Source organism: Phacochoerus africanus, chromosome 6 (genome assembly GCF_016906955.1).
Source record: "Phacochoerus africanus isolate WHEZ1 chromosome 6, ROS_Pafr_v1, whole genome shotgun sequence".
NCBI classification, from domain to species: Eukaryota; Metazoa; Chordata; class Mammalia; order Artiodactyla; family Suidae; genus Phacochoerus; species Phacochoerus africanus.
This window is the reverse complement of record NC_062549.1, coordinates 129,816,797-129,829,241: the sequence shown is the minus strand read 5'-3', so window position 1 is coordinate 129,829,241 and position 12,445 is coordinate 129,816,797. Positions and strand designations below refer to the sequence as shown.

The 12,445-nt window shown below is 36.8% G+C and overlaps 1 protein-coding gene across 1 annotated transcript in view; it reads right to left on the bottom strand.

Moving 5' to 3' along the window:
- Positions 1–12,445, bottom strand: part of ODF2L (outer dense fiber of sperm tails 2 like) — a 362,976-nt gene that overhangs the window by 282,381 nt on the left and 68,150 nt on the right. The window contains exon 2 of the mRNA XM_047785402.1: positions 605–760. The gene's annotated coding sequence lies outside the window, so the exon portion shown is untranslated. The remainder of the gene's footprint in view (positions 1–604; positions 761–12,445) is intronic.

Genomic DNA, 12,445 nt, shown 5'->3' with positions numbered 1-12,445 from the left:
TGCTGCATATTCCCCCCTAGAGGCCGTCCACTGGGTCGTGCAATTCTGTAACACCACACGCCACCCAGTGTGTGTGCCCACAAAGGCCACTGACGCTGGCTCCACACTGAACCCACCCTGCTGAGGGAGTGCTGATAATCTGCTTGGATGTCAACCCCACCACTATGGACACAAAAAACCTGATGCTGCTGGAGCCATGCCCATGATGAGTTCACTGACAACGGAGCTCTTATGAAGGACCCACATCCCATCACGCATGTGCCAACAACAGTGACCCAGACCACACTCCAGACCCCTTGGGCTGACTCTGTGTGGCTAAACCAAGTCCTCTCCCCAGGTTCATCTGCTGAAGCCCAAGTTTCAACACCAAGCTACCGTGTGTAACAGTAGGCATGCATTTTGGTCTGCTGTTCTCTCTCTACCCTGTTTGTCAGCAAGCTAGCACACGAACCCTCCTCCAGAGCAAAGCCCAGGCCACCCCAGCTCCACATCTGCCCCAGCAGACCTTCCAGGCAATGAAGGGGGTTCCCAGGGAACTTTCTTCTTTCATCATTCCCTTCCAGATCCCATCCTGATTCCTTTTTGTCTCCTCTTATCATCCTACCTGGTTATGTGGGATCTTTCTTGGAGCTTTGGTTGCATGAGAGAACTTCCGCCAGCTTTCATTCGGTATTCCGTGTGAACTGCTCCACGTGTAGATGTATTCTGATGTGCTGTGGGAGGAGGTGAGCTACACGCCCTTCTCCTCTGCCGTCTTGATCTGTAATGCACACAGAATAGATCTCATTCTCATGATACTTGAAACTAGATGTGAACTGAAATTACCTAAAGCTTTAACCCATCCCCGACTCAGCTGGACTCACAACAAAAAAAAAGGACATGACTTTTCTGGGAGAAAACAATACTTAATCCAATCTACAGTGCTTTCAAATACAATGTCAAGGATACAATAAGAAAAAAAATTGGGAGATGTGCAAAGAATCAGGAAAATATGAACCATAATAGGAGAAAAAAATATGTTAAAGAAGCGAATGAAAAAGTAGAATTTCAACCGACAAGTGGGATCGCTAAAAAAAAATCTCAGGGCATGGCCCACTTTCCTAAAATGGGGTGAAGGAACAGAAGAGGTCAAAGTTTGCTCTGGGCTGTTACAGACTCTTGCCCCTCCAAGAGCTGACAACTTCAGAAGACAACCCTTCAGCAAGGATGGTCATGATGAAGCTTTGTGGTTACTCTGAATCATTAGAGTCTTTCATTCAGAGTCAGTCCAGGAGAGGATTACTCAGTTTACACGACTTAAGACAGACCCCTAAGATATACCCAGACTCTCTCAAGGAAAATTTGGTTCAACTTTAAGAAAGACTGAAGGTCAAGTGTGGATACAAATAATTTAAACCGAGTCACTGTCATTTTTACCATGGCAGCTTACATCACAGGCCCACAGAGGTTTACGTTACATACACATTTTGGATCCAGCTCCTTTTCCATGTAGACTTCATAATTTTGTGACAGGGAAACACCATCTGACACTCGTCAAACATAAGGCCAAATAAAGAAGAAATCACCACTGGGGATCTCTTAAACTTACACTCTGGCATGTGTCACGCAGAAAATTATAACAACAGGTTTCACAGGAAAGAGGCTGAAAAGTAGGGATAGGATGTCATCTGAGAGTAGAAAACTCACTATCTATCTCCTGATGATAAAGCAACTACTTCATTTCTCACCATACATTTTTTAACCTACATCCACAGGTGTGGAAAAATAGAAAGAGGAAGATAACAGCAAACTGTAACACCGGCAGACAAGTAGAAAATCTTCAAGTTTTTATTTATTTCCTTCCAGACTGTCTCTACTCATATATGAACAAAACTGAATTCGAATTCTGTGTTCCACTTTCGAAACACAGTTAATATTTACTCCATGATATTCTTGACGGATATGAGATAATTTCCTTAACTATCTTCCTATTATTGATCAACTATACTGTTCAGAATTTTATAGTTTTAAAATAATAGCATCTTGATTATCCTTGTATCCAAACATATAAATCTGCATATTATTTTAGATTCAGACTATGTGACTGCTGAATCAAATATAATTTAAAAAACAAGCTCTCTTAATGTGCATTTTCATCTTGCTTTACAAAAAAGGTCATACTAATTTACCCATCCATCCACTAGAACAATCTGATAGTATCCACCTCACTACTCATTCACAAGTATTTTAAAAATTACTGGGGTAGGAGTTCCCATCGTGGCTCAGAGGAAATGAATATGTCTAGAATCCATGAGGATGCAGGTTCTATCCCTGGCCTCGCTCAGTGGATTAAGGATCCAGCATTGCCAGGAGCTGTGGTGTAGGCCAGCAGCTGCAGCTCCAATTCAACCCCTAGCCTGGGAACCTCCATATGCCATGGATGCAGCCCTTAAAAAAAAAAAAATTACTGGGGTTAATTAAAAGATATAGTATTTTTGTAGAAAAATATTGTAATATTAACTTAAAATTTAAGAATTTTTTGGAGTTCCCACTCTGATGCATTGGGTTAAGAATCCAACTACAGTGACTTAGGTTGCTACCGAGGTATGGGTTTGATCCCTGGCCTGGCTCAGTGGATTAAAGGATCAGGTGTTGCCGCAGCTATAGTGTAAGTTGTAGCTATATCTCAGATGCAATCCCTGGCCCAGGAACTTCCATATACCATGGGTGTGGCCATAGAAATAACAATAATAATAATAAAATAAATATAAATAAAATTCAAGAATTTTTAAACATTTTAAAAAGTTTTAAAGAATAATACTAAACTTTGCCTTTGTTATAATATTAATAAAACTTAGAAAGCATTTTATAAGTGACCAAGATTTCAAGGAAAAGACTGATTTCTTGGAAAGGAATTGATTAAAATCATTCTCATCATACTTAGTATAATGTTTTGCACAGAGTAGGAATTCACAAAAGTCTAAAATGCATGGTTGTTGAGTGAATTGTTATTCATTGATTAATGAATACATAACTCCTAAAACAATAGTGCTTTCATGCCGGGGTTGTTAGAGACCATTGGTTTGAACCCTCACATCAAGAAGCAGATGCAAAAGCCCAAAGAAGTTTAGTAAGTTGCTCGATTGCTCTTTAGAATGTTCAAGTCACAAGTTTCAGTTTCTAAAACCACTAGAACAGGAGTTCCCGTTGTGGCGCAGTGGTTGACGAATCCGACTAGGAACCATGAGGTTGCGGGTTTGGTCCCTGCCCTTGCTCAGTGGGTTAAGGATCCGGCGTTGCTGTGAGCTGTGGTGTAGGTTGCAGACGCGGCTCAGATCCCACGTTGCTGTGGCTCTGGTGTAGGCCGGTGGCTACAGCTTCGATTGGACCCCTAGCCTGGGAATCTCCATATGCCGCGGGAGCGGCCCAAGACCAAGAAATAGCAAAAAGACCAAAAAATTAAAAAATAAAAAATAAATTAAAAAATAAAACCACTAGAACAATGAAATAGGTGTGCATGAGGCCATTATTAGCCAACTAGTACAAATGTTGTATATAACAGGGAACAGAGCATATGTGGCAGAAATCTATTTATTTGTTTGTTCACCCATCATTTTACACATGCCGTTCCCTCAGAAGCTACCACGTTGTTAGAGGAGTCAGTCATCTCATAACTACAGACTGATGAATCCTGACCCCTAAAACTTTTTAGCCCATTCCTTGGCCATAGCTGACTGGCTTGGTTGTGAGAATCTTGCAAGTTAGGTCAAGCAAGTCTTTTCTCTGAGATCGTTCTAACTTTTCTGATGGAATAAGACAAAACAGATCTGTTGGTTACTAATTAACCATCACATGAAATAAATCTATTTTAAGTTTAAAAAAAAAAAACTGGACAGCTACATGTAAAAAAAGTGAAATCAGAACACTTCCTAACACCATACACAAAAATAAACTCAAAATGGATTAAAGAACTAAATATAAGACCAGACACTGTAAAACTCTTAGAGGAAAACATAGGCCAAACACTCTCTGACATAAATGACAGCAACATCTTCTCAGATCCACCTCCTGTAGTAATGAAAATAAAAACAAAAATAAACAAATGGGACCTAATTAAACTTAAAAGTTTTTGCACAGCAAAGGAAGCCCTAAACAAAATGAAAAGACTACCCACAGAATGGAAGAAAATATTTCCCAATGAACCAACTGACAAGGGATTAATCTCCAAAATACATAAATACCTCCTGCAGCTCAATATCAAAAAGAAAAAAAATCCCATCAAAAAATGTGTGGAGGATCTAAACAGACAACTCTCCAAAGAATACATACAGATGGCCAAAAAACACATGAAAAGATGTTCGACGTCACTAATTATTAGAAAAATCTAAGTCAAAACTACTAAGAGGTACCACCTTGCACCAGCCAGAATGGCCATTGTTAAAAGGTCTACAAACAACATATACTAGAGAGAATGTGGAGAAAAGGGAACCCTATTACACTGTTGGTGGGAATGTAAATTGGTGCAACCACTATGGAAAGTAGTATGGAAATTCCTTTTAATTCCAAAAACTAAAAATAGAATTACCATTTGATCTAGCAATCCCACTCCTGGGCATCTATCCAGAGAAAACAATGACTTGAAAAAGATGTGTGTACTCCAATGTTCATTGCAGCACTACACACAATAGCCAAGACATAGAAGCAACCTAAATGTCCATCAACAGAGGAGTGGACAAAGAAAATGTGGTACATATACACAATGGAATACTACTCAGCCACAGAAAGGAATGAAATAATGGCATCTGCAACACCATGGATGGACCTAGAAATTACCATGCTAAGTGAAGTTAGTCAGACAGTGAGACACAAACATCATACGCTATCACTTATATGTGGAATCTAAAAATAAAAATAAAAAGGATACAATGAATTTCTTTGCAGTACAGATATTAACTCACAGACTTTGAAAAACTTATGGTTTCCAAAGGAGACGGGGCGGGGGGGGGGGGGGGGGGGGGTGAGGAGTGGAGGGACAGGCCAAGGATTTTGGATTGAAATGCTGTAAAACTTGGTTATGACGATTGGTGTGCACTTACAAATATAATAAAATTTACGGAGTTTTAAAAAAGTGATCTCAGACCACTAGTGCACCCAGGTGTCTGAGAAACACAAATATAAATTCTTTTTAGAGGAACTCTTTAACTAATACTTCAAAGACCTTTATTCTGCAAATACTGGGAGATCGAGCAGGTGAAAGCCAAACATTTCTAAACATAAAGAAAACAAGGTATCATGAGTGGAAACCAATGGGAAAAAAACAGTACAATCAGCCTCATAGAAAATATTACTATTGGAATGAGGGGATACAGAATACAGACCTAATAATGTGTAAAATATTTTAAGTGAACAAAGGGAGGCCTGAAATACATGAAAAAAAGCAAGCAAATTAAAAAAAAAAAAGCCAACAACAACAAAGAGAATGCCTTAAAATATTTTTAATTAAAATAAAATTTTAAAACCTCAATGAACAGGTTTAATCATATTAAACAAAAGAGAAAATGTTTGAGACCTGGAGAATAATTTAAAAGAAAATATCTGAATGAGCAACTCTAGAAGACAAAGACATGGATATTCTGAGAAGTTAAAAGATACAGAAGATATAATGAGAAGTGTGGATACAGATTTAAGTCCTTCCAGAAAGAGGAGAGGGAGATGAAGCAGAAACAATGATGAAAAAACACGGCTGCTAGATTCGGAGAGCTAATTAAAGAAACAATCCAAATATTAAGGAACCTCCCTCCCCCAAAAGCACCAGGTAAATAAAAAGAAGTATTTTTCTAATTCCACCATAGGGAAAGTGCAGAACATCAGAGAAGTAAAAGACAGAATGCCCCCCCAAGTAACAATTAGACCAAGAGATAACTCCTAACAGCAAAAATGGGAGCCAGAAGATAGTTGAATATTTTCATTATGCTAAAAGAAGATGCTTATCAAACTAGAATTCTATATACAGGGAAGGTATTTTTAAGAATAAAGAATAAGTATGGACATTTCAGGAAAACAAGAACTGAGAAAAAAGAAATTATAAAGAATATACTTTTTAGTAAGGAAAATGACCTTAGTTAGAAGATCTGAGAGATAAAAAGGAATTAAGAGAAAAGTTGGCCACAAATATGTGTAAATATAAATAAACATTGATTACATAAAAATTAAGTCATCTGAATATGTGAAATTAAGATATATGAAAAGAATAAGTGGGGGAGGAGGATTGGATTTCAAGTTTTCTAAGGTCCTTGTTTAATTTGGAAAAAAGATAATCTGGTTAATTTTCAACTTTGTTAAGACAAATACATTTAAATTTCTAGGGTAATCAGTAAGCAAATAGAAACTGTGCATATAACTCCTAAACTGTTAGAGGAGACAAAAATGGCAAAAGAACTGTCTGAGCCCAGCCAGTTAGCTCAGCCAGTTAAAGCCCACCACAAGCAAGCCCACGTACAGATTTTATTTGTATATAGAACAATTAGTATCTCAGGGAGAACATTTATGGCTGGAAATTCTGGACCTTAAGCTCAGGGAAAAATATCTGTTAAGCACATGTAATTAAGTTATTATTGGAGTAGATGTCAGAAAATGATGTGTTACTTCCAGCATGAATGTGTCACTACTATTTCTCAAACCATGACTTCCCGATGGTGTGTTCTCTTCACAGACCAAGGGCCACACCTGACTTCTTAGCTTTACTGCATGGGATAAGCTTGTGGCACTGGGCACCCATGTAGCATCCTAAAAAATAATACTTTCTATCTGAATAGCATTTTGTATCTACAAACAGTACTTACATTCTCATTCACCTTCCATGGAAACTCTTAGAAGCAGATATAAACTTACATTATAAATGAGGAAATAGAGGCTACACAAGTTGAAACAATTTACAAAGTAAATTAGTAGCATACATAGCCCTCAAACACTGGTCTCCCAGGTGCCTATAGAACACTCTACAATAGTCTCAAGTTGCCACTTTACTAAATTTACTTCTCCAAAAGAAGTTTAATCATAATGCATAAAAATGTTTAATTTTAATATTGCTTATTTTCCTATACCATAAAGAGTCTTCCTAACCCTTTACACCAAGAATATTTTAGTGTATATGTCTGTGTGCATGTATATCAAACAACTGAAATGAGTTCATTCCAGAGAAGCAGCAAATATTGATTCCTGATAGATAACTGTGAAGTGATTTAATAGTGTAACCCTCCCTTTTTCCTCTTCCCTTCATTTTTCCTCTTTCTTCAAATTTTTAAAGCTATCCCTCATATAATCCATACATTTTTATTAACAAATAAAACAACAAAAAAATTGTTTCCTGGCTGTTGAGGAATGAATGGTTAAAATGCAAGCCAAATATGACTTTTTGGCTTTTGAAACTTTTAATGAAAAGATACTGTTAAAATCAAATATTAATTATTTGGTATTTAAATTTTAAGTCATATGATTTTACTAAGATTTTAGAAACAAGTGTTTTTAGATATCCACTGATTTAGAAAACATATCATAAGTAAAGTAAATTGATACTCTGTTAAATATCACGTGGCATATCTTATGTTTTGAATGGATCTTTTACACATGCAGAAGTTTTTTAATATCATGCCTTGATGACGTGGAACATATCCATTCACTGAGTTACGTAAATCTTCTAAATGTTGACTCATTTCATTATACAATATCAAAAACTCACATCAATTAATACCAACCACCCACCACCACCCACCCATAACCTTTTTGTAGGAAGAACAACAGAAAATCAATCAAAATAATTACTAGTGTCCAGGATGCCCACTAGATCTGAAATGCCTTGAAGATAAGGGTGACAACTTAATTAACATTGTATACTCCTTCCTAGCAGAGGGCCTGACACATGGCAAGTGCCCATTAAGTTTGTGAACAAATGAATGAGAGAACAGAGGAATAAATTAGGAGAATGAAGAGAACATTCACAAATGCAGAGCATGAATATTGGTAGCAAATGCAATGACATTCCAAAAGTGATAGTATAAAAGAAGCAAAGATTAAAAGGGGGGCTAATAAAGAAAATTCTAAGGGAGTAACTATAAGGAAATTAAGCTACCAATTCACTCTGTCAGTTTTGAGTTTGTGTAACAATTCGTTAAATCCAACATAATCTCTACGGGAATTAACTATGACATCGAAGAATGATTTGACTGCAGCACACATGGGTGTGTGAGGTTGTAACAGTTCATAAAACTCTGGATCAGTTGACTCTCTCCATAGGTGAGCCCTTAACATTTCCTTCTTTGTATCTCACGTTACAAAGCACAACATTTGCTTTTAATTTATTTTATGTAATCCTTCAAAAGGGAGTATATATAAAAAAAATGCCTTGCTGTTATATCATCACTTCTGTGAGGCATTCAGAAAAATCTATTTCAGGAGGAAGAGGCAACATGAAAAGAATAAAGAAATAAGTTTTAATAAAATCATTAAAAAGAAACTTGTTTAGAGATTAAGTTTCTGGAATTTTACGAAAATAGGGTTTTTACCCCTGTTGTCCATTTCAATTTCAGACACAACTTAAGAACTGTTTATTGAAAGGCAGGGCTCAATGGTTCTAGCCTCAAAATTATCAAAAAATTAATAATTAATTTTTTAAATTTTAGAACATTTTAATCTTCCCCAAAAGGAAATAGTGTATCCTGTAACAGTCCACTCTTCTCCACTTCCTCTTAATATCTCCTGCCCTAGGAAACCACTAATTTATTTTTTTTGTTTCTATAGATACTGCCTCTTTGCGGACATTTCATATAAATCCAATCATATAATACGTAGTCTTTTGTGGTTGGCTTATTTCATTTAGCATAATTTTTCAAGGTTTATCCATGTTGTGGTATACATTAGTACTTTATTCCTTTTTATGGCAGAATAATAAAGATACCACAAAAAAAGAAAACTACAGGCCAATTTCACTGATGAACATCAATGCAAAAATCCACAACAAAATACTAGCAAACCACATCCAATAATACATTAAAAGGATTGTACATCATGATCAAGTGGGATTTATCCCAGGGATGCAAGCGTTCTTCAATACCCACATATCCATCAGTGTGATACACCACATTAACAAACTGAAGAATAAAAACCATATGATCCTCTCAATAGACACGGAAAAAGCCTTTGACAAAATCCAACACCCATTTCTGATAAAAACCCATCAGAAAGTGGGCATAGCAGGAACCTACCTCAACATAATAAAGGCCATATATAGCAAACCCACAGCGAACATCATTCTCAATGGTGAAAAGCTGAAAGGATTCCTGCTGAGATCAGGAATAAGACAAGGATGTCCACTCTCGCCACTACCCTTCAACATAGTTCTGGAAGTCCTAGCCACAGCAATCAGAGAAGTAAAAGAGATCAAAGGAACCCAAATTGGAAGGGGAGAAGGAAAACTATCACTATTTGCAGATGACAGGATACTATACCTAGAGAACCCTAAAGACTCTACCAGAAAACTGTTAGAGCTCATCCACGAATTTGGCAAAGTCGCAGGATACAAAATTAATACACAGAAATCGACGGCATTTCTATACACTAACAATGAAAGATCTTAAAGAGAAATTAGGGAAGCAATCTCATTTACCAGTGCATCCAAAAGAATAAAATACCTAGGAGTAAACCTACCTAGAGACAAAAGACTTGTACTCTGAAAACTATAAGCCACTGATGAAAGAAATCAAAGATGACACAAATAGATGGAAAGAGATACCATGCTCAGGCATTGGAAGAGTTAATATTATCAAAATGACTATACTACCCAAGGTGATCTACAGATTCAATGCAATCCCTATCAAATAACCAAGGACATTTTTCACAGAACTCGAACAAAATATTTTAATGTTTGTTTGGAAGCACAAAAGACCCAGAATAGCCAAAGACATCCTGAAAAAGAAAAATGGAGCTGGAGGAATCAGGCTCCCGGACTTCAGACTATACTACAAAGAAACAGTCCTCAAAACTGCATGGTACTGGCACAAAGACAGAAATATAGATCAGTGGAACAGGATAGACAGCCCAGAATTAAACCCATGCACTTACAGCCAACTAATCTATGACAAAGGAGGCAAGAATATACAATGGAGAAAGGAGAGCTTGTTCAATAAGTGGTGCTGGGAAAACTGGACAGCCACATGGAAAAGAATGAAATTAGAACACTCCCTAACACCATACACAAAAACAAACTCCAAATGGATTAAACACCTAGATAGAAGACCAGACACTATCAAACTCTTAGAGGAAAACATAGGCCAAACACTCTCTGACATAAATGACAGCAACATCTTCTCAGACCCATCTATCAGAGTATTGACAATAAAAACAAAAATAAACAAATGGGACCTAATCAAAGTTCAAAGTTTCTGCACAGCAAAGGAAACCCTAAACAACACAAAAAGACAACCCACAGAATGGGAGAAAATCTTTGCAAGTGAATCGACTGACAAGGGATTAATATCCAAAATTTATAAACACCTTCTGCAGCTCCATACCAAAAAAACAAACAACCCCATCCAAAAATGGGCAGAAGATCTAAACAGACAGTTCTCCAAAGAAGACACATGGGTGGCCAAAAAACACACGAAAAGATGTTCAACATCACTCATTATTAGAGAAGTGCAAATCAAAACCATGATGAGGTACCACCTTACACCAGCCAGAATGGCCATCATCCAAAAGTCTACCAACAAGAAGTGCTAGAAAGGGTGTGGAGAAAAAGGAACCCTAGTACGCTGTTGGTGGGATTGAAAATTGGTGCAACCACTGTGGAAAACAGTATGGAGATGCCTCAGAAAACCAAACATAGGACGACCATTTGATCCAGCAATTCCACTCCTGGGCATCGATCCAGAGAAAACCACGACTCGCAAAACACATGTACTCCAATGTTCATTGCAACACTATTTGCAATAGCCAAGACATGGAAACAACCTAAATGTCCATCGACAGAGGAGTGGATTGAGAAGATGTGGTACATATACACCAGGGAATATTACTCAGCCATTAAAAGGAGTGAAATACCAGCATTTTTAGCAACATGGATGGACCTAGAAATTATCATGCTAAGTGAGGTCAGCCATACTATGAGACACCAGCATCAAATGCTTTCACTGACATGTGGAATCTGAAAAAAGGACAGACAGAACTTCTTTGCAGAACAGATGCTGACTCACAGATACTGAAAAACTTACGGTCTTCGGAGGAGACAGTTTGAGGGGTGGGGGGATGTGCTTGGGTTATGGGGTAGAAATCCTGTGAAATTGGATTGTTACGATCAATATACAACTACAGATGTGATAAATTCATTTGAGTAATTAAAAAAAAGAAATGGGAAAATAAATAAATAAATAAATGACTTCTGCTGGGGGAAAAAAAAAGAACAACCAACAGAAAGCTAATGGAAGAAACATATAAAAGTATAATGTACATTATAAAAGCAGATATTGTTTTATTAAGCTTTCTTTTCAATTTTCTGTAAAAAAATTACATAGAATGCATATGTGTTAAAAAAAGAAAAGAAGACAGATAATAACAAGTGTTGGTGAGAATGCACAGAAATTAGAAAATACCCTCTCCAATACACTGCTTTTGAGAATGTGGAAGGTGTGGCTATGTTGGAAAAGAGTCCAACAGTTCCCTAAATGATTAACATAGTTACCATATGCTATATACATATATGGAGGCTATAAACCCAGGAGAAATGAGAACATGTCCACACAAATACCTGTACACTAATATTCATAGCAATACTGCTTATAATAACAAAGACGTATAAACAACCCAAGTGTCTACTGCCTCATAAATGGGTAAATTTAGGTTATGCCTACACAACTAAATTCTTAAAGACTTATACTTAACTCTAATTTTTCATCCCAAAACAGTTTTTTGAAAATTCTGTGATTCAACCTAAACCTGAAACAAGACAAAAATTCTATTGATTCATACCAATTAATCATAGCAATTCACATTCTCTTGGATCTTCTACTGTCAATTATTAGTCTGTAATAGAAACTACTGCTTTCAAAATAATTTTCAAGTCATACTCATTGAAATCACCCTTTTGAGAAGTAGTGTATGATGCATATACTCTAAAAAACAGACTCTGAAACTGGATGACCTGAGTTAAAATCCCAAATTTGAAAGTTCTATAAAGGCAGTGCCTATGTTTTGCTCATTTCCAAACTCTTTAAGGAGGAGAACACTGAGCAGCCACTACGGAAAACAGTGTGGAGATTCCTCAAAAATTTAAAAATAAAACTATCATTATGACCCAGCAATTCCACTCCTGGGTATTTACCCAAAGGAAAGAAAAACAGCTAATTAGAAAAGATTTTTGTACCCCCATGTTCATCATAGCATTATTTACAATAGCCAAGATATAGAAGTAACCGAA